At 36.0% G+C, this 26,810-nt stretch overlaps 1 protein-coding gene across 2 annotated transcripts in view; it reads right to left on the reverse strand.

Moving 5' to 3' along the window:
• Nucleotides 1-26,810, reverse strand: part of ARHGAP24 (Rho GTPase activating protein 24) — a 518,667-nt gene that overhangs the window by 485,589 nt on the left and 6,268 nt on the right. The window contains exon 1 of one of the 2 annotated variants that reach the window (XM_082391125.1): nt 19,434-19,453. The exons of the other annotated variant lie outside the window; for it this stretch is intronic. The gene's annotated coding sequence lies outside the window, so the exon portion shown is untranslated. Of the gene's footprint in view, nt 1-19,433; nt 19,454-26,810 lie in introns of those variants that run through there. 2 annotated transcript variants of the gene reach the window in all.

The raw sequence follows: 26,810 nt of genomic DNA on the forward strand, positions 1-26,810 counted from the left end.
GAGAGAATGAAGGAAACAACAGCAAAGATCAATAAAACTGAAAGCTGGTTCTTCGAGAAGATAAACAAAATTGATAAACCATTAGCCAGATTCATTAAGAAAAAAAGGGAGAAGATTCAAATCAAAAGAATTAGAAATGAGAAATGAGAAGTAACAACTGACACTGAAGAAATACAAAGGATCATTAGATCCCATGTCAATAAAATGGACAACCTGGAAGAAATGGACAAATTCTTAGAAAAGCACAACCTTCCGAGACTGAACCAGGAAGAAACAGAAAATATAAACAGACCAGTCACAAGCACTGAAATTGAAACTGTGATTAAAAGTCTTCCAACAAACAAAAGCCCAGGAACAGGTGGTTTCACAGGCGAATTCGATCAAACATTTAGAGAAGAGCTAACACCTATCCTTCTCAAACTCTTCCAAAATATAGCAGAGGGAAGAATACTCCCAGACTCATTCTACAAGGTCACCTTCACCCTGATACCAAAATCAGACAAGGATGTCACAAAAAAACTACAGGACAATATCACTGATGAACATACATGCAAAAATCCTTAACAAAATACTAGCAAACAGAATCCAATAGCACATTAAAAGGATCATAAACCATGATCAAGTGGGGTTTACCCCTGGAATGCAAGGATTCTTCAATATATGCAAATCAATAAATTTGATATACCACATTAACAAACTGAAGGATAAAAATCATATGATAATCTCAACAGATGCAGAACAAGCTTTCAACAAAATTCAACACCCATTTATGATAAAAACTCTCCAGAAAGTAGGCATAGAGGGAACCTACCTCAACATAATAAAGGCCATATATGACAAACCCACAGCCAACATTATTCTCAATGGTGAAAAACTGAACTCATTTCCTCTAAGATCAGGAACAAGACAAGGTTGTCCACTCCCACCACTGTTATTCAACATAGTTTTGGAAGTTTTAGCCACGGAAATCAGAGAAGAAAAAGAAATAAAAGAAATCCAAATCAGAAAAGAAGAAGGAAAGCTGTCACTGTTTGCAGATGACATGATACTATACATACAGAATCATAAAGATGCTACCAGAAAACTACTAGAGCTAGTCAATGAATTTGGTAAAGTAGCAGGATACAAAATTAATGCACAGAAATCTCTTGCATTCCTATACACTAACAATGGAAAATCAGAAAGACAAATTAAGGAAACACTCCCATTTACCACTGCAACAAAAAGAATAAATACCTAGGAATAAACCTACCTAAGGAGGCAAAAACCTGTATGCAGAAAACTAGAAGATACTGATGAAAGATGACACAAACAGATGGAGAGATATACCATGTTCTTGGATTGGAAGAATCAACATTGTGAAAATGACTCTACTACCCAAAGTAATCTACAGATTCAATGCAATCCCTATCAAACCATCAATGGCATTTTTCACAGAACCAGAACAAAAAAATTCACAATTTGTATGGAAACACAAAAGACCCCATATAGCCAAAGCAATCTTGAGAAAGCAAAACGGAGCTGGAGGAATCAGGCTCCCTGACTTCAGACTATACTACAAAGCCACAGTAATCAAGACACTATGGTACTGGCACAAAAACAAAAATATAGATCAATGGAACAGGATAGAAAGCCCAGAGATAAACCCATGCACATATCATCATCTTATCTTTGATAGAGGAGGCCAGAATATATAATGGAGAAAAGACAGCCTCTTCAATAAGTGGTGCCGGGAAAACTGGACAGCTACATGTAAAAGAATGAAATTAGAACTCTTCCTAACACCATAGACAAAAATAAACTCAAAATGGATTAAAGACCTAAATGTAAGGCCAAACACGATAAAACTCTTAGAGGAAAACATAGGCAGAACATCTATGACATAAATCACTGCAAGATCCTTTCTGACCCACCTCTTAGAGAAATGGAAATAAAAACAAAAATAAACAAATGGGACCTAATGAAACTTAAAATATTTTGCATAGCAAAGGAAACCATAAATAAGATGAAAAGAGAACCCTCAGAATAGGAGAATATATTTGCAAATGAAGCAACTGACAAAGGATTAATCTCCAAAATATACAAGCTGCTTATGCAGCTGAATATCAAAAAACAAACAGTCCAATCCAAAAATGGGCAGAAGACCTAAATAGACATCTCTCCAAAGAAGATACACAGACTGCCAACAAACACATGAAAGGTTGCTCAACATCACTAATCATTAGAGAAATGCAAATCAAAACTACAATGAGGTATCACCTCACACCAGTCAGAATGGCCATCATCAAAAAATCTACAAACAATAAATGCTGGAGAGGGTGTGGAGAAAAGGGAACCCTCTTGCACTGTTGGTGGGAATGTAAATGGATACAGCCACTATGGAGAACAGTATGGAGGTTCCTTAAAAAACTAAAAATAGAACTACCATATGACCCAGCAATCCCACTACTGGGCATATACCCTGAGGAAACCATAATTCAAAAAGTGACATGTACCGCAATGTTCATTGCAGCACTATTTACAATAGCCAGGATATGGAAGCAACCTAAGTGTCCATCAACAGATGAATGGATAAAGAATATGTGGCACATATAGACAATGGAATATTACTCAGCCATAAAAAGAAATTTGAGTTATTTGTAGTGAGGTGGATGGCCCTGGAGACCATCATACAGAGTGAAGTAAGTCAGAAAGAGAAAAACAAATACCGTATGCTAACACATATATATGGAATCTAAAAAAAAAGTGGTTCTGAAGAACCTAGAGGCAGGACAGGAATAAAGAAACAGATGTAGAGAATGGACTTGAGGACACAGGGAGGGGGAAGGGTAAGCTGGGACGAAGTGAGAGAGTAGCACTGACATATATACACTACCAAATGTAAAATACATAGCTAGTGGGAAGCAGCTGCATAGCACAGGGAGATCAGCTCGGTGCTTTGTGACCACCTAGAGGGGTGGAATAGGGAGGGTGGGAGGGAGATGCCAGAGGAAGGAGATATGGGGATATATTTATATGTATAGCTGATTCACTTTGTTATAAAGTAGAAACTAACACACCATTGTAAAGCAATTATACTCCAATAAAGATGTTTAAAAAAAGAAAAAGAAAAATAAATAATAATAAAAAAAAGACATCTAAGTGCTACTAGAGTCATCTTACGGAAAAATCCGAACGAACATTTTGGCCAGCCCAATACCTAGTATGTGCCAGATATTTTGCTTAGCATTATCTCGTTTAATTCGTACAGCACTATGTGGTAGGTACAATAATTATATACATGTTACAGTTGAGGCTCAGTGAAGCTGTTATTTGCCAAAGGTCACATGGTTAATTGGTGGAAGAATGAGACTGGAACCCAGACTTCTTGATATGGATTAAATTGTGTTCCCCCAAAAAAGACATATTGATGTCCTAACCCCCACTACCTCAGAATATGACTTCATTTGGAAATACGGTTGTTATGCTATAATCAGTTACGATGAAGTCATACTGCGGTAGTGTGACTCCTGACCCAATATGACTTTATAAGAAGTCATATGACTTTATGACTTCTTATAAAGTCATAGATGTATATGTATAGCTGATTCACTTTATTATACAGCAGAAACTAACACATCACTGTAAAGCAATTATACTCCAATAAAGATGTTAAAAAATAATAATAAACTACCTAGTTTAAAACAGTACTTTGTACTGTTGTAACATTGCTTTGTTTCAGCAAGCCTAAAAACCTATGACCTGTGAGTCTGTTTCTGTTTTGTATAAGTTCATTTGTATCATTGTTTATTAGATTCCACACATAAGCGATATCATATGATATTTGTCTTTCTCTGTCTGACTTACTTCACTTAGTACGATAATCTCTAGGTCCCTCCATGTTGCTGCGAATGGCATTCTTTCGATCTTTTTTATGGCTGAGTAATATTCCATTGTATATATGTACCACATCCTCTTTATGATATCAAACTTATGGTTCCCAAAGGGGAAACATGGGGGGAAGTGATAAATTAGGAGACTGGGATGAACATATACATACTACTATACTATATATGAAATAGATAACTAATAAGAACCTACTGTATAGCACAGGAACTCTACCTAATACTCTATAATAACCTATGTGGAAAAGAATCTGAAAAAGAATGGATATATGTATCTGTAGAACGGATTCACTTTGCTGTATACCTGAAACTAACATAACATTGTATCTCAACTATACTCCAATAATTTTTTTTTAAAAAACCTAATATGATATCTATTATTATATTATATATAGTATATTTTTAGTTTGTAATTATAACTCTAAAGCCTTAAGAGTGCCATGTTTTATTACCATGTCAGCTTGAAGTCTTTCCAGGATGATAAAAGAAACATTGAATTACATGTAAAATAGATATAATTTTTTGGTTTTATTAAATTGTAATTACATGAAAATCCACACAGACAGATCTTTCTTTTAATCAGAATTCCTATTCTCTGCATCAGCTGTGGTAAAAATATTTTTTGTAGTTATTTTTAAATATTTTACAAAATAGCTTCACTCTACCCTTTTAAATTACTGGAATGGCCAACATCTAGCCTGAAGCAATTTTCATCCTCAAATAGGATTCTTTGTATTTTGTGGGTGGCTGTTAGACTTTTATTTGAAGTACCACACTCTAAGAACTCATCTAGGAGAAACAGACTTATACTAGGTCAAGACAAGTTTATACAATACACAGATTTTATGCAGCCAACACTTTTCTGGAGAAAAGACATGGATTTTCCTTGCGAAAGAAAGAAATGATAGCGAGAATAGAGACTGAAAGGAGAGAGAGGAAGGATATAGTGAAGGTATACTGTCATGGGCATGATAGAGAAAGAAGTGGACATAAGAGAAAAGCAGGGTGAGCTGAGCAGAGGAAAAAAAATAAGCCTGAAGATAGTAGGGGAGGCATGATGTGGGAACCTAGGAACAGCCGGGGAGAAAGAGAGAGAGAAGAGGTGGGTGGGAAGGACAGTGGGGGAAGGAAAAAGAGCTGAATACTGTGAAGGTCTGAGCTCTCCTCTTTGCTCACTGATATGCATGGCAGAAATTTTCTTCAGGGTCCTAGTGCTAGCTTAAACAGAAAGAAATAGACACATTCCATGGCACTTTCTCATGATGATAAGTATCCAGTCACAAACCCAAAGGAGGAAAATATTCTTATAAAGTGTCACTTTTTTTTTAATATTTTGGCAAAGTCTTTTCTCTGAAACAAAAGGGCAGTGTACATTCCTATCACTTTACTTTGAAGAGGCCCTTTTAAGAGCCGCCACATCACATGTAATACTTGATCACCATCAAAGCCCAAGTTTTCTAGTGCCAAGAGCCAGTGTGCTGTGGTTTGATCTTTGAAAAATATTTCTGGATAGTCAAGATCAAGGACCATAAATATGGAGCCACAGCTTGTCACCATTCTATCTTTGTGCTGTTAGAATATATTTATTGGGGACGGGGCTTTATCAGTAAATTGTGCCAGTAAAAGGTACAGTTATAGCAGCTCATAATACAAAAGTAGCATTTCTAATGTATTATATTTAATTTACAAAAATATATTTCTTATATATTATAAATATATAATTTAAAATCTTATGAAAATCCTCAGGGTTCAAAGTAAAAAATCACCTTTTAATATAATCAAACCTGAAAAAGTATCATGAAAAAGCAAAAAGCAAGTCAGTAGCATTACAGTTGCGGATTCCAAACCAGGTTTTTATTATGCTTTAAGAATAAACATGCTACCTGATTAGAGGAGATGAGCATTTCAAAATACATGGATAAAGAAAGAGTTCCTCAAAGAGAAAGTATTCTGCAGGTACTGCTTCACTTTTCTGTGCTAAAACATGTGTCTCTATTTAATATATTGATGATTTTGTCCTCTTTTTATAACGTACATTGTATATTTTTAAACGTGTGTGTTTGACTTTTTATAATCTAGACATTTTTCTTGCACCTTTTTTTAAATTCAATTAAGACTTCCAGTTAGGACCTATAGATGAAAGATAATACCAGAAAGTCGAATTTTATAAATGATAAAATCAATTGTATAGCTAGAGTTCCCTAAAATTTCAGACAATGGAGTGATCACTCAGTGCCGGGACAGACTGGAGGGAGGTTTCACAGGAGAAGTCTGGAGTTGAAAAGACCAGCCTGTGGGGAAGAACAGACAGAGAAATAAGGTTGACTGGGTCAATGAGGACCGGAACACCCCAGCAAGAGGAGGCCAGGGTAGATTCTTGGACAGAGGAGAGACATGAAGACTGAACTGGCACCTAAGATGGATTTAATTGTAGCAAAGACCAAAGATAAATAGGTTAAACTGTTGCACAAAACAGCAATAACCCAGGCATCAAAGGGAAGGGTGACAGCAGTGGGAATGGAAGGAAAGAATATTACACAAGATGAATTATCAGAGCTTGGAGACAGGGTGCTGGGGTTTTATCTTTACGATCTGCATTGTGTTTCTCTTTTGGCTGGTGGTGACAAAACTTTTCTGTCATTTAGCCTTAGGTCAGATACTTAGGATTCAGGCAGAGAAACACTCTTTTCTTCCCCCAGCTTTATTGAGGTATAATTGACAAAATTGTAAGATATTGAAAGTGTACATCACAGAAAAACATTCCTTGAAAGCCATAATTTAAGAATGGAAGATCACTCCTGTAACCTTCAAAATAAACCACTCAATTCTGCATGTCTTTCTCTGAAGATGGTATTGCCCATTTTTTAAAGTTAGCATTTTTAATGCACTATTTTCCTTAATAATGATGTTACCCTTATCACCTCCAAATTATTATCTTTGGGTATATTTGATTCAGGATTCTGGAAAATATTTTTATGCCTTCCCCAACTGCTTTACATATGAGGACCCACATGAGCAATGTGAAGGTATATTTTGAGATATGCTTTCTATACAATGGAAAAACTCAATCCTCAGGCCATATATCTAAAAACTTCAAAAATCTGAATCAATGCCCATTACCTAAGAATAGCAAAAAAACACAAATTAATAGTGCTGAAAAGGCAAAAGAGATGTGAAAATGTTAAAAGATTCATGGACTTATATCAATTGTCTTCATCAGCAAAGAATTCAAGCTTCTCCTCAAAGTTTAATCAGAATTTGGACACTGTTCTAATTAGAGTGGCTATCTGCATTTTCAGGTAGATGGAAAATAGAAATACAGAAGGTGGCAAGGGTAGGGACCTCCCATTCATTCTTTGATTCATTTATTAAACAATTGTTTATTGAATATTTCTATGCAATGATATAACTTCAAAGATGAATAAGAACCTGCCCCAAGCTGAGTACTAGTGAAATCTTGGATTTGTATAGTACATTATGGTTTATCAAGTCCTTTCACTTACTATGTGAACATCTCTAACAACCCTGGGAAACAGGAGCTATTTTTACTTCTTTAGATCAGAAATGGAACCATAAAAGGTCTGTTGCTACCAAAATCTCGTAATGCTCATTCCCCTTACTGTTTCTTTGGTTATTTTCTTTCTTCTGAGGAGAATGCTCTCATTTATTCATTCAGCTATTAATATCCTTCATAAATATAACTGAATACCCCCTATGTGCCAGGCATCAAAGGCTTTGGGATGGGGAAGGTGAAATAAATGGAATCATTATCCTCAAGGAGATCACATCTTAGTGAGTAAAAAGGAAAATAAACAGTTTTAGAAAGGTGATCAATGACCCAAAAGAAAGCTCAATGTGTCAATGTACAGATCTTCGAGAGCTCCTTCCCCCAGACCATGCAAATCTGACCATCCAAGCTCAAGTCCCACCTTTACCGTATAGCTTTTACACAACCTCAGTTCACATTTGTTTGGTTGTCCCCTAAATTCCCAAACAATTAGAATCTACCAAATTTAGTCCTTTATTATATATGTCATTTTATATTACCAATTTTTAAAATATGCCTCTTACTTAGCTTACCAGATTTCTAAGTTCCACATAGGCAAGGACAAAGTCTTACGGGCTTTTGTATTTCATTCTGAGGCCACGAGCATTCTATATCTGAGTTGATTATTCATAAATATTTGTTTGATTTATGCATTATGTAATATATTTGAAACAATGTATTTCACTTAGCTAATTTTGACTAAGATAAATTTCTTTGAAAGTTGTGGGAAGGAAAAATGAAATAAGAAAAAGATTTTGGTAAACATTTATTCAGTCCTCCCTCTAAATATTCCTAGTTGTTTTAATGAGTTGATACCTATATATTAGGTTGGCATTAACACCATTTGGTCAATAATCTGTATTCTGAGTCACAAAGCAGTCAATTTACTTTCTAAGGTCATAAAAGTATTTATTGTCATAACCCAATAATATGTATTTAGTCCCTACTTGAGCTATGGGATTAAAATGCCATGGAACACTGAGGTTCTCAGTACCCAATACTATGGACTTTTGGGGTTGTCATAAATATCTGTATCAGTGATGTCTCGCAGAAATATAATGGAAGCCACATATAAAATTTTCTACTATCTACATTAAAAAAGTATTTTAACCCAATATAGCCAAAAATGTATCATTTCAACATATAAACAATATTTTTTAAATTATATTTTATTTTCTTTTTACTAGGTCCTAGAAATCCATTCTGTATTTTATACTTATAGCACTCTCAATATGGAGGCTAAATTGTTATCAGAAATACTTGATTGGTATTAGGTTTCATAAAACTTACAATTTAAAAAATAGATTCCCAGAACCAAGTTATTCCAAAAAATATGTAATTTTTTCAATGATTCAAAAATACTTAACTTTTTAAATTTAGACATGTTAATAAAAATTAAATAAAATTAGAAGCAAATTAAAAACTCAGTTCCTCAGTAGTACTAGACCCATTATAAAAAACTACTTTATGGAACAGCACAGACCTAGATCAATTTCTATCCACATTTCTTCTTCAGCAATAATATTTAAGCCATATATTTCTTTATTTTATTTCAGTTTGTCCTTTTTTGTTGAATGGAGTCCTCCTCTAAGAGATGATAATGGGAGACAGTCTTAGTAGCTAATGCATTGAATGAAAGGGCCATTCCTGGGTGGGAACTCTCTTCAGTTGGACCCCTGTAGAATGCTCCTTAATGTTTTTTTGTTTGTTTGTTTTTGTTTTTTATTTTTTTTATTTTTACAAGAGATAAATAGACTGACACCAAGCATTGTAAATGGATGAACACAACAAAAGCAACAATGACTGCAATTACCAAACACAAAACACACTCATACTATGTCATAATATTGACATTCAGTCCAGTAATCCTCCACTGTAACAGCTCCTTTACTTTGCAGTGAAAATTGATTTGTATATTTTTTGCCTCTGAGTCCTTGTGGGATTTTTTTTTATTTTATTCAGACAGAAAGTCACTCCTTAATGTTTTAATGGCTTCAAATATGTAGACCTTGAGTCATCATGACAGACAAGAAGAAAAGAGGGAGTGAAAGAGTGATAAAGGCTTTCTAGTCTTACAGGTGCTTCACTCCCACTTAAGGCCATGGGAGTACATGTTAATGAGAGTATCTGCTATCTTCTGAAGGCTTCTAAAGCAGAGCATTTCATTAATATTAAATTCAAATATAAGCTTGATTACAAGGCTATAGGCTTGAAAACCTAATAGGTACACTGAACGTTTAACTTACATTTGCATCCTATCTTGATGGCTTTTTTAATCTAGTCAACTTAGAAGGCTACTGATTCATTTTAACAATGCTGCCCTTACCAAAATATATGTTGATATATTCTTCCAAATATTGGTGTTGGTATGTATTCTAACTCTAAAACAATAGGTCTGATTTAACTTAGAAGTCATTCTGAGCAAGATCTACTAAGTAATAACACTATACTAAGAACAACTAAACAAACAATAACAGGGTGATTATGAATAAGAATAAGCTGTGGAATAAGTGTGAGGAACTTAACTGCAAGGTTTCTGCTCTGACCACATGAATGACACTAGTTAATCTAGTTAAATTCTAAGTTGCCTGAAGCAAATAAAAGAAAAAATAAATGTATCACAATATTTGAAAAGAATTACTTCTTAATGATTTGTTCCTTTGCTCTTAGAGATAGCTTTCATTTTCTTAGAAATTTGAATAAGTGCTTATTAGTTATACATAGCTGCATTTTGGTTTTTATAGAAGGACCATAGTAGGGGGAAGAATTTTTAGTAAATATTCAACTTTGGTGTACAGTAGACCCACTTGAGGAATTTGTTAGAATGTAGATTTCAGGGTCTTTTTCCAAAGATTTTAATTCTTCTCTAGGTTTTGGAAGAGAAAGACTCTTTTGCTCTCTTCACTCTCTTGTGCCCAGGATAGCATATCAGGCCTGTGGATTTCCCCACTTCGGGGAGGGGTTCTCACCTAATAAAGGCAGTTCAGCAAGAGGTTCTGCCCAGATATGAGGCACAGAATCACTCAGTTCGAGGGCTCTCTCCCTTTTCCCATTAATAAAACTGAAAACTTTACCATACCCAAGTAAACAGGTATTAAGAAAAATAATAACACAAGTCATTTGAGCTGCTTTCTGTCTAGTGTTGGGTTAAGAAGCAAGGTTGTTTCTGCAAAACTTGAATGAGGCCTGCCCAGCTCACTAGGGTACAAGGCACGTCAAAATTTGGTACTGAGAGCCAAGCCAGGTGTCAAAGATGGCCATTATTTTACTGTGTCCTCAGTTCCCCTGGAGTAGGTGTCTGGATGAGATTCAAGATGTTAGTCACCTTTGACACATTAATACTGATTCTTTGCAACAAGCATTTTGTTTCCTCACAAAAATCTCCTTGTTCCTGTCACCAAAGAAAAGAAAATAAACTACTAGCCTGCCTCATGGTTTGTGCATTTATTTGACTTGGATGAAAGGACTGCACACTTTTCATTAACCGACTTAAAAGAAAAAGGAACTCAACCATAACTACCACTTGTTTTATTTAGATTAGAAATTAAAAAGGTGGAGAAGGGAACCAAATGCTAGGGAGACCCAAGTGTGTGGCAAAACTGGTGTGTCTGGAGACTTCTACAACAGTACAAGTGAAAAATTAGGAATGCAGTGTCGCGTTTCTTAATTTAGTGTAGAGGAACTGATTTTCCAAACATACTGACGATCAGTAGCAGTGGGCAACAGGGTAACAATACATTTTGCATTTATACAGTCATTACTAAGTGACTTCTCTCCTCCAATTAGTCTTTGTAAAATCTCTAAGAAGTATTCTTTTCCAGAATTTAACATAAGTAGAAGTTATTTTCCCAAAGTTGCACATATGACTGACAGAGTTGAGACATGAAACCATATTTTTAGGCTTCACAAAAGCACATGATTTAATGTCCTGATTGAGTTATTCAGAAATGGATGGGGCAAAGTGAGACTTAGTTACTAATATCTGTGACTAATACGTTCAGTTGGTTTGGGTCTTTCCAACCCCCTTCTTACTAACCTCCTTCAGTTAATTAGTCACTAAGTTTAGTCATTTTAACCTTTTCATAATTCTTGACTCCATTCCTTCCTCTTTATTAGCAGTGTCCAAATTCATCCTAAAATGGACATTTACCAAACATCTCCTAATATTCTCATCACAATATTGTTTCTTTGTACATGGATTTCCCTCTGCCTGAAATGACTTCTTTCCTTCCTTGTCCACTTGTAAACTTCAGAAAATTCCTTCCTTCTTTCTTTATCCATAAAGTTCATACTCCTCCCTCAATATTCTTTCAGTAGGATCTTCTCAGGAAGGATAGACTTTCACCAAAAACATTTGGGTAGTATCAATTTCCCAAAAGGTTTTCAACTTATAACCAAAATATGGAAGCTAATGTTTATAGCTAGGAATCTGCAAAACTCTCATGAAAATGTGACACAAATTATAAACCATGGAGCACCTAAGGCTGTGCTTTTTTATCATTACAACTAAATATACCCTGGAGCTTAAGGATGTTTGTCTTCACATTGTTGCATGGCCATTTTTATTAATAGGTTGTTGAACTTTATCCTTGTGATTCGAACCTGTCCAAAATGACATGACATACACTTGTGATCAAAAGGTGATCAGTAAATCATGCAAAAGATTATAATTTTCTCAAAAGCCAGAGGGAAAATAGACTTCTTCAAGGAAGGAGTTCTTTACTTTAGGTTATGAAAAGTAAACAAATAAACATTCCCACCATACCAATGATTCCCATGTTTAAATCAACAGTGACTGTAATGAACCTATTTCTGCTGCTGTTGGCCCTGCCACATGGTGATACTCTCAAGCTGTTACTGTTTTACAACTGCTAAACCAGAAAGGCACATGCAACCGAAAGCTTTCCTAGATCGCTGCAAAGGATGACAATAGCATATCAATGACTCTCTTACTAAACCTCAGTAAATAAACACCTTCCTTTTCATAGTTCCCAGTAACTCTAATATTTTTAAATTAATTAATTTACTTATTTATTTTATTTTTGGCTGCGTTGCATCTTCGTTGCTGCGCATGGGCTTTCTCTAGTTGTGGCGAGCGGGGGCTACTCTTTGTTGCGGTGGACGGGCTTCTCATTGCGGTGGCTTCCCTTTGTTGCGGAGCACGGGCGCTAGGCACGCGGGCTCAGTAGTTGTAGCTCGCAGGCTCTAGAGCGCAGGCTCAGTAGTTGTGGTGCAGGGGCTTAGTTGTTCCGCTGCATGTGGGATCTTCCGGGACCAGGGCTCTAACCCGTGTCCCCTGTATTGGCAGGCAGATTCTTAACCACTGCACCACCAGGGAAGCCCCCCAGTAACTCTAAACATGCACCTTCGTAAGCCAAGAAGTTACAAGAATGTCAGCATTTGTACAAAAGAAAACAGAACTTTGTAACCACTAAGTGTGACTAATGGTGGGAAACGCAGTCACTAAAAGAAAGAGTTCACTGTGCTATTTAAGATAAAAGATTAAAATCTCACACCAAGAATAACAGTAGTCTAACTACTTCATTCATTCCCCAGGGTTTGGAAGCTATATAATCAAAATGAGATGCAAACATATATACAATAAATGGTAGTACTGACAGATTAAAATTTTCTTTCTCTAACCGAGAGACATAATGCCGACACTCATAAATTACAGCTAAGGAAAGAAACCCAAGCACTGGCTCACTATCATACCTCTATCTAGGCGTCAGAAATGCTTGCGACACATATTATGTTATAGGGCGCTAAATTCCAAAACACTATTAAAAATAGACATCCTAAAAGAAATCACTTTGCCCTCATATATATTAATTCTTGATTAATAACAATAAACATTTTCTGTACCTGTTACTTGATTTGGGCTAGTCTCTTTTTAGCATTTCCTATCCTTCCCCCCACCCCTTCTAGCTCCCTTCCCTTTTCACTGAAACCCAGAAACAAAGCAGAAAAAGAGACTGTTACACTCTGTAGTTTGCAGGTCTCGTCTTTCAGAAAGACAAAATCGTTCGTCAGGTTGAAGTGTCTATTTTTGGCTTAGGTCACTCCTTATCTTGGGACTTTTCATGAAATTTTGTCTTATTGTACTCAATAAGACAGACTGTTTTCTGTTATTTTATTTCATATGTCAGAGACTAATCGATATTAAGGAGATTAAGATGGTAAAAACATACAGTATTATCATTTACTCTTTAATAGTCATTTCCTCTTTTGCTTCATCCTCACGTAATGTCTAGTCTTGACTCTTTGTAATGCAAAATAGCTATTTCTTCTCTTTATTGTACATAATATATATCTTAAATACCCACATATCTACGCTTCTAGAAAATGCAGGTATGATGAGACCCAAAGAGAGGCAGGGTACACAAATAATAACAACAATAGCAATAACATTTATTGAGTGCTTGTCATATGCCAGGAATGCTTCTAAGCACTGTATATCTCTTAGCTCATTTAAACTTGATGACCACATAAAGCTCTCTTTTTTGTTCTTATTTTCCAGAAGAAACTAAAGCCAATAGAGATTAAGTACCTTGACCAAGAACCACATAGGTGGTAGAGTAAGGATAAGAACCTGAGTAATCAACCCAGAACCTGTGTACTGTGAGCTGTTATAATATGTGGTTTCCAAAAAAAAGGAGAGAATTTCAAGTGCAGGTGATGAAAGTTCCACTCCATAGGGAGTAAATGTAAACGTGCCATATCCTCAAAGAAAATGGAACAAACATTTCTATGAATACTAGAAAAGGAATATTATTTGTGTTGTAAATCCCACTGAAAGTTAAATGGGCTTTTTAAAAGGGGGGGGGGGTGAGGGGGAGAAGCCTGAATAGCAGGTGTTAACTGGGATTCAGTGGTATCACAGCCATTTAAGGTTTGTCTAACTAACATATGACCAAATGCCCTGGACTTCTGTTGTTTGTCTGGGGTTTTGTTTCATTGTCTTCTTACTTTTCTAGCAAATGAAAGCTGTGATACATACCTATAATAACAAAAGGTCTGTGTGAAAGAAAAAGTTCTCCTTGTCTCTGAATATCTCTTACAAAGACTTGGTTAGGAAAGACATAATATTTTCAGTGATGTTAGAAATGGAGAGTGAGGTTATAAAATTGTACATAATCTCCACCTTTACAAGCAGAGGCTGAGTCAGTGCTTCGTGAAAACTTAAAGAATCAGGGAATGTGGAGTTGAGAACATAATGAAAGAACCAGAACAATGATAGTGAGAGTTAAAAAGGCTTGAAACAATACTATAAATAAACTATTGTTTATACTAGTTCCTAACCAAATACTAGCAAAAGCTTTAAAAATTAATTAAAATATTCCAATAGAATAAGATGCAGTTTCCATGGGGTTTTACTTTTACCTAATTGTAAGCAGCATGCTTATCCAAATTCCACAACAGCCTGAAAACATATCAGATTTATGAAGCTTCCTTCTCATGTTGGTAACAAAGCAGGTATCAAATTAGTTTATTAAAAAAGCACATTGATCTGTAGGTCACTTGCTTAAGTATGCAAATATTCAAATCAAGACAATATCTCCATAGTTTTCCTTGTAGGTCATAGTGTTTTGACTCTAAAGCTAAAGAAAATATAGTTTTACACAAATATTGTACTCTAGTTACAAAATATGTTTCTCACAGAGATATGGATTAGCAATTCTGAAGTATTTTATGTGTATTTATGGATTGAGGAAATAAGTAAATATATTGTAGGAGAAAGGAGATACATTATTTTCTCAATGAGCACATCTAACACTTAGATCTTGGTTTCTAAACACCATTTTTCAGCAAAAGAAATCTGGGCTCCTTGAATGGCTGATCCAAGGGATGGATCAGAAAAAAGTATAAGATGAACTTGGAGAATCTTGTGGTAGCAGAAAATAAGAAGTGTTCTAAAAATGATGATAATATGAAGAAAGGACACAGGAGCCAACTTGAAGATTGGCCAAATGGCCAAATCTGGACAATTTGAGCAACAAAATAAATACAAGTTGTAATGGATTAAAACTCATAGATTGAAACAAATACCCATTAGTCCATATTAATTGAATAAGGTGTAGAAGAAATGATAAAATAGAAAATCACCATTTGGAAAATACCACAGTGACAATTGTTTCAATAAGGAATCGTCAATGAATGCTAAAATTTGTGGTTGAAAGTAGGATGAAAAACTGGTCATTTACATAGTCTCAAGGTATCTCCCCACAAGATGCTTACTAATTACAAAAAAGGAAACTAGCAACTTAACAACAGAAAAACCCGGCAGACCTCAATTGAGAAATCAAAGTTAACATCATTAGTAATTAGACATCTTGACATCACATGCTTCCTGATATGAAGAGCATAGCATCATTCTATGGTACTTTTGTCAAAAATGCATAATCTGAATTTAATCATGAGAAAACATCAGAAAACCCAAGTTGAGGGACTCCAAAATAACTGGTCACTACTCTTCAAAAGTGTCAGGATCATGTAGGGTAAAGAAAGATTGAGGAACTGTCCCAGACTGGAGGAGACTAATAGACATGACAACTAAATATATGTGTGATTCCTGTTGTATTCTGGTCCAGAAAAAGGACATTGGTGGTGCAATACAGTGGTACATCTATAGGTTAGTTAATAGTATTATGTCAAAGTTAATTTCCTGGTTCTGATATTTGTAAGATGCTAATATCTAGAAAAAGGTTATATGGGCATTCGTTGTACTACTTTTGCAAAATTTTTATATGTCTGAAATTATGTCAAAGTAAAAAGTTAAAAAATAAAATATAAATTTTAAAATGTCCTATGATATTGAATGGTAACCTCTTCATTAGTAATTCTCAGTAACAATAGCTAACATTTGCACCATGAACTGCTTTCAGCTACCTTATTTCATTTGATCATTATCCCCTGTTTTACAAAATATTTGTAGTGACTTGCCACTGCTAGTGAACATCAGAACTGACTCTCAAATCCAGAGTGTTTTGAACCAAGAACCAATGTAATATTTGCCACATCAGCTGCTTATCTGGTTTTACATTTCTATGAAACCTTTCTTGGTGTGGGAAGAGAAAGGAGGAGTTAATCATACTACCTATACAACAGATTGTTCAAGTATTTTGGGACAAAGTGGAATATTTAGTGCGTGGACTCATTCAAATTGAACAGAAACAATGATCAATCCAGTACATCCCCAAAAATGTGTAACTGAAGAAGATAGGGGGCCAGATAAACACCATGAACAATAATAATGAGAAGCAATATGGGAAGAAAAGAGGAAACTGATATGACAAAGCTCTAGGGTAATAAAGAGATAAGGCAAAGAAAGAAACAAATCAAAGGGAATCAAAATGGAAGAAAGAGTAAAGAAAGAAAGAAGTGGTTAGAGAAAGGATAGAAGCAAAACACTGAACTTCAAAGAGGAAAGGGCCTGCCACTCTGAAGTAGAATGGAAGTGACCCGGGTGTTGATGTGGTGGTGGCCAACTCATAGCTGTCACCTGCTCTATACAGTTTCAAATCCATTAGAATTCATAACATGAAGCAGCTGAAACTGCTGCTAAGAGAACTTAAAGTCTAAGAGAACTTAAGATTAATTCTTCTGAGATGGCATCACTGGCATCCAAAGGCACTGAAGCAGTCATCATAGGACAAAGTCTGGGGTCTCCTGGTTGATGATGTACTCTAGCCAGCATCTTCCGTGAACTAAGAAGAAGCAAGTGTAGATTCATGGCAAAAGTCTAGATGAAAAACACTGGCTCCAAGACCCCAATAAGTACCTAATTCACTCTGAACCCCTCTCTGGACCTCTGCCCAGCATCACTGCTCTCTTCAGTCTGGTTTTCACACAGCCACGTGGGTGTGAACATACTCCGGGAGTCCTGGTGATTTCTAGATAACACTTGAGCTGAAATAGAGCCTAGCTGACTGGACACAGACAAGTGAAAAAGTCACAGAACAGTAAGTGGCAATTAGCAGAAGAGACTGGTTTCCATTACCTACTTTCGTAGTCATAGTTTCTGAGTCTGATATGTAAAGTCACACACAAAAATTAGCAGAAGAAATGAAAGAGAACAAAACCACAATTTTCTTAAAGGCTCACTTTAAATGGAAGAAATGTACTGTACTAGCCATCAATGAACTAAAAAATAAACAATTACAATCCAGAAATGGTCATTAATTATGAAAAAGTTATCAATTTAAAATTAGTCTAAGAAAGCATTATTTTTGGATGATAAATTACAAGACATTTAATATCATGCCAGATTTAGTCATAACTTTGAAGAGAATAAAGAAGATAATAAGATAATTGATCAACCCAGAATACCAAATTTTGTACTAACCCTTATAAATACCACTTATTTACATACTATTTATTATACCAAGTGACAAAAAGTCACCCATGCTTGAATATCAGAAAAGTGTTAAACTAAACAGATCTATTAATAAAAGGGATATTGGAGTCTGCAGAAAGAAGCACTTGTGTTGGACTAAAAACGGAAAGATTAGAAAATCTGAGACTCAATATCATATCAGATGGTCTCTATGGGGAAAAGTTCAGTAATAAATTATATAATAATGAAGGCTTTTATGATATCATGCCATTCAAGTTCTTTTCTGAAAATTTTTTTCAAATAAGCTGTCAAATACTAGTTAATAACCACTTATTACCACAAGAAAACTGCTACCCTCATAGACCTCCGGAGGTAAATACATCAATGCATTCGTCTAATAAGAGCTGAGCTGCCAGGTTAATAACTTTCCAAAAGCTGCCAAACAGACGTTCTATGGCTAAATTGTTTACTACAGTTCTTAGCTGTCAAAAAAATAAAGGTGCTTCTCTGCATCTGATTAAAATCAATAACAGCACCAAATTCGGCATCTCAGAAAGCAGGCAGGTAGACGGGTTCCTGTGTGAACTTACTCTACAGAGAATTCTCTGGGAACTTAACAATGGAGTAACAGGAAATTGCAAGGTAAAGGAACTACCAACTCAAGAAAATATCAGCTAATACCTTTGTTTCAAATCAAAGCTCAGATTTAAGATAAAAACTTAACCTGGTCCTTTGGAAATAACAAGTTACCAGAGGCCTTTGCTGCCGGCCCCCAAGTCTGTAAACACAGTCCTAATTATTCTGGTTATAATTTATGGCTCAACATTGGTATCAGGAATCAATCTCAAATCTCTTAAGCAGTCACAGGATCTGTTCCCTGACAGTATTCACCAAAAGCAGCACCAGCTGTAACTCAGCACATCCCACGGTCCTAGGAAATATCACCAGCAATTTCAGCACTTTCCACCTTAACATAACACATGTATTTATTAATTCTCTCCCCTCTCCCTCTCCCTCTCTCTCTCTCTCTCTCTCTCTCTCTCTCTCTCTCTCTCTCTCTCTCTCTCTCTCTCTCTCTCTCTCTCTCCCTCTCTCTCTCCCTCTCTCTTTCTCTCCACCTCCCCTCCACCTCCACCCCCTCCAGGCTCATGGTAATATGACCTTTACATATTATTCTTTCTGAATTATTTTAGCATTTCACATTAATAATAAAGCTCATAAATGATATCATACACAAGTTGCTTGGCATTTCCATAAAACAGTTCAATATAATTTTATTTTCCTTAATGGCTCTTTCTAAGACATTAAGAAAATGTTTATTACCTCAAACAAACAGAAAACAGCAATAAAAAATAGGCCACTATTATTATTGCTATGCATTTGCTCAGTGTGATTTGCTAAACAAATAAGGACTAACCCTCATAAAGCTACTAGTATCCTATTCTCGCTTGAAAATAAAAATATTAGAAGCCGAGTCCCAATGTGACACCACTGAGCTGCCTGCAAACGTCTGAAGGAAGACTAAGCATTTAGTATTTTCTCTTTTGTGATATCGAAGTAACCCCACTTTTCTGAGATAGCATCATACACTTTTCAGAACTGCCTGCAAAGGTGCCCTGAGCCACATGATCTGGCATCCCACAGCTCAGTGGCACAAAGGTCTCACCTTGTTCCCGAGGAGTCCCTCTCAACCAGCTGAGCTATGTGCCTCATGGCACATGCTCTATTCGTCCTCCCGTGTTTCCGAAAGGACTCCCTCAGAGCCTTCAAGCCTCAGTCCCAGGCTCATGTCAGGGGAGCTAAGGATACTCCCTGGAATGTTCCACAAATTAAACAGTAGAGGATGGGACCGCAAACAGAGACAGAAAAAAAGCACTGCACAGAAAGAACTCTCCCTGTTTCTCAGCGTTACACAGCAGTTACCATTAGCCAAAGCCTCTTTTTCCCCCTCCTCCATTCTCTCACTCACCTTCAACGATTATTTGGCCTGTCAAGGCAGTGCTTAAGGAGATTAACCTGTTTGGTTTTTTTTAATTTTTGTTTTTGTTTTCTGCATGAAATCTCTTAGCTGATAATATACCATCAGGCTTACTTGTTTCTTTCTTTTTCAGGAATATGAAAACATAAAATAAGAGAACAGTGTACAATTATAGTGTGGTTTGAAGACTGAACTGAATGAAAATCTACAGTGTATTGAGAATATTCATATTAAATGGATTCAATGTCATTAACATTATTACAAGGAATTAGATTAAAAATGTAACCCAAAACAGAATGTATTACCAGTTACACCTTGATTTTAATATGGTAATTTTGCAGCTGCCTTTAGGGTTACTCTGGACTCTGTAAGAATGCTTTTTAAAACGTTACAGATTCACTTGCTCTTTTCTCAGCCATAATTCCTCACCTAATCAATAGAACACAGAAAATCATGAGTGACTCTTTTCACAGTTTTGCCAGATGGTACTTAACTAGTACCCTTCTAATTGCAGAGCAGAGGAGGTAATTCATTATATGCAGTGGATGCCATAGGCTAGCATTTGTGTTTAATTGTCTCAGGGAACTCACAGGTGAGAAAGACCTCTGAAAAATGGGACAGTGGGGTAGAAAAACAAGTCACCAAAAATCAAGTCTGGTTTGCCTTTTCCTGACTCGGTATTCTGGGGCAAATCACCTAGATCATTTGGACTCATTTCCCATATTAAAAGATTGAGATAAGATGGTTATAGCTATTTTCTAAGTGGGTTTTTGTCCCAATGTCCAATAAATTCATTCTAAGAGGAATGTAGTGTGTAATTTATAATTTGTTAATTGCAGAGGCCCAGAATAGATAATTAACATGAAACACTACCCAAAAGAAATTTTTTTTTTAATTCTGTAATTTCAATCCTATCTTGAAATCTAAATTTTTACTAAATTTATAGGAAAAGTTACACATTTCAATTTCACCTCCCTTTCCCCCTTCTCCTGCAGAGGTATTAAGGCCCAAACTCACCAAAGAAGGGAGAAGCAGGGGTTCCCTTTCACTCCCGGAAAATATCAAGTTGGCTTTGATTTGCTAGACAACAGTTTTACCCATACAACACCTTTTATCCTCACAGTATCTGAGAGCTGAATATAAGCAGTAGTTTAAAAATATACACATTAATAAACCAAGGACTTGACAAACACAAGAAGGAAGATGGAAGAGAGAAAAGCATTTTAAGAAAATGATCCTGCGATTTAAATGATTCCAAATCAAAGTTTATGTCAAATTTGAAAACGTTACCAGGGTTCTTGAGAAGGCCCTGGATGAGTCACTCTTGCTGAATGGGCTCTACCCTTAATCTGACCCAGAATATACAAGGCCAACCCAAGTGCAGAAGGAGGCCAGAGGAGAAACAGGAAGTATTCATGTCACTCACCATCATGTATAAAGCTGTTAAGCAAGTGATATTTCTTATCATAGAGAATTAAATCTGTGTATCGAATGCCTTCATCATGGCATTATTTGAACACAAGAAATGTCTCATTCCACTGAATGGCAACTTCTGTAAGTGATTTCATTAAAAATACGGCTGTTATTCGGAAACTAGTAATTTCATACTCAAAGGGACTATTCCTAGTATGCCTTCAAGTTATATTTGCACCCTGTACTAACAGAGCTGAGATTTCGCTGCTTTTCTTACTGCATAGTCAATATATAGTGCAGAGAGCTGGAGGCTGTCCTCCCCCATGCACCATAAACACCAGTTGTCATCTAAGAATAGACAGTGTTTGCATTTGTGTTACTGAAACAGCAGAAGGTATATCATGACTTCATTACCATTTCCCAGATGACTTTATAAAATATGGAGTTAAAACTCAATCTTTTAACTTTATTTTCTGGTTTGCAATGGACATGTTTTTGGCATTTGGGGAAAGAAAATTCTTTGTAGTGAGGGACTGTCACACACATTGCAAGACACAGGGCATTCTTGACCCCTGGGCACTGACTGCCAGTAGCTTCACCCAGTCACTGTTATGACCAAAATACCCTCATGCATTTTCAAAAGCCTCTTAGTGAATGGCATAACCCACGACCCCAGACCCACAGCTGATGAAAACTAGCCCATTGGCACAAGGAAAGGTCAGGCTAAACTTTATCATGTAATCTACAGACTTCCAGATCCTTACTCCTCTATAAAGTCAAACATCTAAATTTCAGAGCCCTGTCAATTACACACATAGCCACACTCTTATCAAAATTGTTCAAAAGGAACACTACTATTTAGCCACAGAGACTTTTTCAAAGCTGGAACCATCTTAGAAAGTATTAACTCGAGCACCTTTATTTTATAGATAAGGAGACTAAAGTCCAGAAAAACGAAATGATTTGCCTGAGTTCACAGATGCTAATTAATACCAGAAGCAGTATCAGAGCCCACCTCTTCCTAGTTCCCTTCCCTTCCACTCTCCCCAAACCGTAGATTACAAAGTAAAGAAGGATCTTTTGAAACATCTCTCCAGCCATTGTTTAAATATAAAATTTTACCTGTGGTGAGCCAGAAGGTTGACTTTCTTACGCCTGAAACTCTTTTTTTTCCTGACAATTCTGTCCTGAATAATATTTTCACACACCACTAAGAACTTACTTTTAGAAAAGTTAATATGTACCTATTGAAAAGCTGTTTTTTAAAAATCCAAGGTAATACTCTTTTTTAAAAAAAAAAATGGAAAAGTCCTCAAGTCTTTTCTAGTGAATCTGGATGCTGTATTTTCAAACAGAATTGTTCTAAGTCTTAAATACACCCTCCGACCAAAAACCAAATGCAACAGTAAAACACAATAATGAACAAAGGCTAGTCAATGCAATATTGCCTGCTTTCTCTTTAAAGTAATGGCATACAGTCAATAAATATCTTAAATACATTCATTGTGTTCATTAATGGGAAAAAACAACCCAGTATAAAAATTTATGACTTCCGTTTTTCCCAAAATGTTTTTTTGTTGTTTACCATCAGTATCAGTGTTGCATTAACTATCAGTAGACTGCCAATCTCTTGTCTGTATGTGCTTTTCAAAATAAATATCTCAATTAGTAAAATACTGAATGCAGTTTTTTGAGTTCTTAATTTAATTCCCAGTTTTACAGCTGTTCAGGCATCTGGACTATTATCATTAAAATGTTTCAAATTGAACACAACTTAGATATTCAGGGCTCTGGGCTACTCGCAAAGAATGTTAAACTTTTATCTTGTAGTTCTAGAAGAAAGTACAGGATCTAACTACTCAATGTCCTTCTACATATAAAGTAATCGACTTCTGTGGGATTCACCCACCTGCGCCACGAGCAGGCAGCATAGAAAAAATAGGAGAAAAGACTACACAAAACTAAAGTCACACAACACAAAACAGCATTTTGTGGAGAATTAACATCTTTAGTCAATATAAGACAACATATACTTTTAACCACTCAAGTCATTTAGATATACCCTTACCTAATTTTATCATGATTTCCAAATGCCATTTTTGAATAGGTAATGGTCCTTAATTACCTGGAGGCCTTGTTAAAAAACTCAAATGGCTGGGCCCAGGTGGGTCTCAGTAATTTGCATTTCTAACAAGTTCCCAGGTGAAATTGATGCTTCTGGTCTTGGGACCACACTCTGAACTGATACTTTAAAGGATTTTAAAAATACTTTATTTTTACAGTTATCAATAATAAGAAGCACATTTTTCATTTTTACCTAGTGTGTGAGGTGCATACACGCACACACACAAAAAAAGGAAGTTAAAACATGAAACAATTCTTACTTTTACTATATATAATGAACACTGATTTTTTTTCTATTCCATTCCATCCTGTTCTATCCCTTTTCATTTAAAAGGAAACACTGGTCATGAACCACTGACTTGATTTTATGACCACTGATAGAGCAAGACCTATAGTTTGAAAAATACTGCTCAGGAATCCAATGTTCATCATTTAATAATAACTGTTGACATGTATTGACATTTACCAGATGCTAGATAGCCTTCAAGTCTCTTTGCATGCTCACTTCATAAACTAAAAACCCATAACAATACTATGGAGTAGGTATTATTAAATGCCCATTTTCACAGAGAGGAAATCTGTGGTTCAAGGAGGTTAATACAACTTGCCCCAGGTCACAGGGCTTGTGTGTATCAGAGCCACGTTGGAACATAGGTCTAATTCCAGATTATAATGATAAAGTATGGTATAATATCTCACAGTAAGATATTTTACTTTTGAATCCCAGATCTACCACTTAGTGGCTGTGTGACTTTGGTAAGTTACTGACTCCCCAAGTTTCCGTTTTCCCATCTATAAAAGAGAGATGATAATAGGTCCTACTGATGTGGGAGCTCGAGGATTAAAGGAGATAACCCAGGACAGGAGTTTGGCATAACTAGCACATAGTAAGTCTTCAATAATTGTTACCTATTGTTAGACACAGAAACTGACTCATTTGTCACATCATACACTGCCTCGCTTCCCTTGGCTTCTACTTTCCAGTACTATCTCCGAATTTGCCTTTTCTCCTGATTCCTTGGCTTCTGACACTTATTATCCTGTGACCTTGCTTCTCCCCTTCTCCCATCCATCCTCCTCCAGCAGCTCCATCTGTTGTGTGGGAGTTCTCAGGGCTCCTCACCCAGATAATTCCTTGTAACCTCCACCTGTTTCTAGGCACCAAAATTCAAGCCTCCCTCACAGAACCTCCCAACTTGAGCCTAACCCCGTAGACACAGAAAAGTTATTCCATGATGAAATTGTGAGTTGTTACCAAAGTATGAAATCTCTAATCAGCAAATGACAAATGTGAGAGGGCTAGTCCTTCTGTATACCCATAGATGCCTTTGTATAAAATTGTTGGCACCGCCCTTGACCATTTCACAGTAACAATTAAACCATAATGGGATACAAAAACCAAAACGGAATTCTGAAGTTGGTACTCATGTGGCTAAATCATGTACTCATGATTTTTATGAGTACTCATGTAGTTTTATGCAATTAGGTGCAACAAGATAACATCAGGCTCCTTTGACTCCCCTAGCTCATCTTTTCTTGCTAGAAGTTTCTTCATATAAGAAATTTTAAAACCAGATATTCACAACACAATAAAATAATCAAAGATGACACCTCAAGGAGGCTGGAGAACATTTTTCTCTAGGTATCTTTACAGATAGGAGTGAGATGCACTCCAACAGTTCTGTGATAAATGCTCCTTTCTTGAGAAAGACTAGCTTTGAAATTACTTTCCCTATTGCCCATTTCATTTCTGTGTGCCCAGTAAGCACTGCCACCACTAACTCCACTTTTCTCCCCTTCTCGGTTGCTACCCCCAGAGAAATAATCCTTTCCTTCTATATTTTAGCTTTTTCTTTTCTTACTTTTTAATTGAGGTATAGTCAATTTATGATGTTATATTAGTTTCAGGTTTACAACATAGTGAACTCAATATTTTTATAGATTATACTCCACTTAAAGTTATTATAAAATATTGGCTATATTCACCATGCTGTACATTGCATCCTCATGTCTTATTTTATACCTAGTAGTTTGTACCTCTTAATCCTCTTCCCCTATCTGGCCCCACTTCTGCTCCCCCAATGGTAACCACTAGTTTGTTCTCTGTGAGTCTGTTTCTGTTTTGTTATATTCTTTCATTTGTTTTATTTGTTTAGATTCCACATATAAGTGAAAACATACAGTATTTGTCTTTCTCTGTCTGACTTACTTCAGTAAGCAAAATACCCTCCAGGTCCAACTATGTTGTTGCAAATGGCAAAATCTCATTCTTTATTAATGGTTATATAATATTCCATTGTGTATATACTCCACATCTTCTTTATCCATTCATCTGTAATGGACACCTAGGTTGCTTCTATATCTTGACTATTGTAAATAATGCTGCTATGAACGTTGTGGTACATATATCTTTTCGTATTAATGTTTTTATTTTCTTCAAATACATACCCAGGTATATAAAGAGCTCATACAACTCAATATAAAAAATGGTAAAATGATTAAATGGGCACAAGACCTAAATAGACATTTTTCCAAAGAAGACATTCTGATGGCCAACAGGCACATGAAAAGATGCTGAACATCACTAATCATCAGGGAAATGCAAATCAAAACCATAATGAGATATCACCTCACATCGGTCACAATGGCTAGCATCAAAAAAATAACAAATAATAAATGTTGGTGAGGATATGGAGAAAAGGGAACCCTACTACACTGTTGGTGGGAATGTAAAAGTTGGTAAAGCCACTATGGAAAACAGTATGGAGGTTCCTGGAAAAAAAAAAAAATATATATATATATATATGTATATATTTATTTACTTATTTATTTATTTATTTATTTATTTCAGCTTTTTGAGTTGGGTCTCTAGTCCTCAGCTCTAGGACCACCTGCCCCCTTCTCTCTCTGCCACCTCCAACTGTTGCTCACAGTGTTCCTGGGGCACACTTAGTGGTGGATATAAACTTGGTTTACTGTAATACAGTGCACTGTTCATGAAAATACAAGGGCTGCATCTTTATAGTCATCTTTTTACTATAATTTGATGCACCCAATATTAAAAGTACTGACATATAGAAAGTACTGACATATAAAACTTCTCATAAGACGTTTTGCCTAAAAAAAAGAAGCCCACCCCTTACCTGGGGTTTCCTGGGATCATTTCACAAATAAATTACTTGCCCTTGGGGTAAACGTCTGGGAATTAAACAATAAGGATACATCATTGTAGTTTCATGGACCATATCTTTGCTGTTTACCTCTCACTAGAAGTAAAGTCTGGTCAAGCCAATCACTATAGATTGATTCAGTTACCAGCCTATAGTAGAGGGAGCTTCTTTTCTCATGAGAGAACCCTGATGGTGGCAATCCATCCCAGGGGCCTCAACTTATTGGCACCAGAATGTCATCTAAAAGACCTGCAGGAGAACTTCAAGGCCAGTTCCTGGAGGCCATATTGGGACCAGGGTCTATACTGTATGTCAGACTCATTGAAACACAGATTATCATTCTAAAATTACTATTGAA

Source organism: Balaenoptera borealis (genome assembly GCF_965194805.1).
Source record: "Balaenoptera borealis genome assembly, chromosome: 4".
NCBI lineage: Eukaryota > Metazoa > Chordata > Mammalia > Artiodactyla > Balaenopteridae > Balaenoptera > Balaenoptera borealis.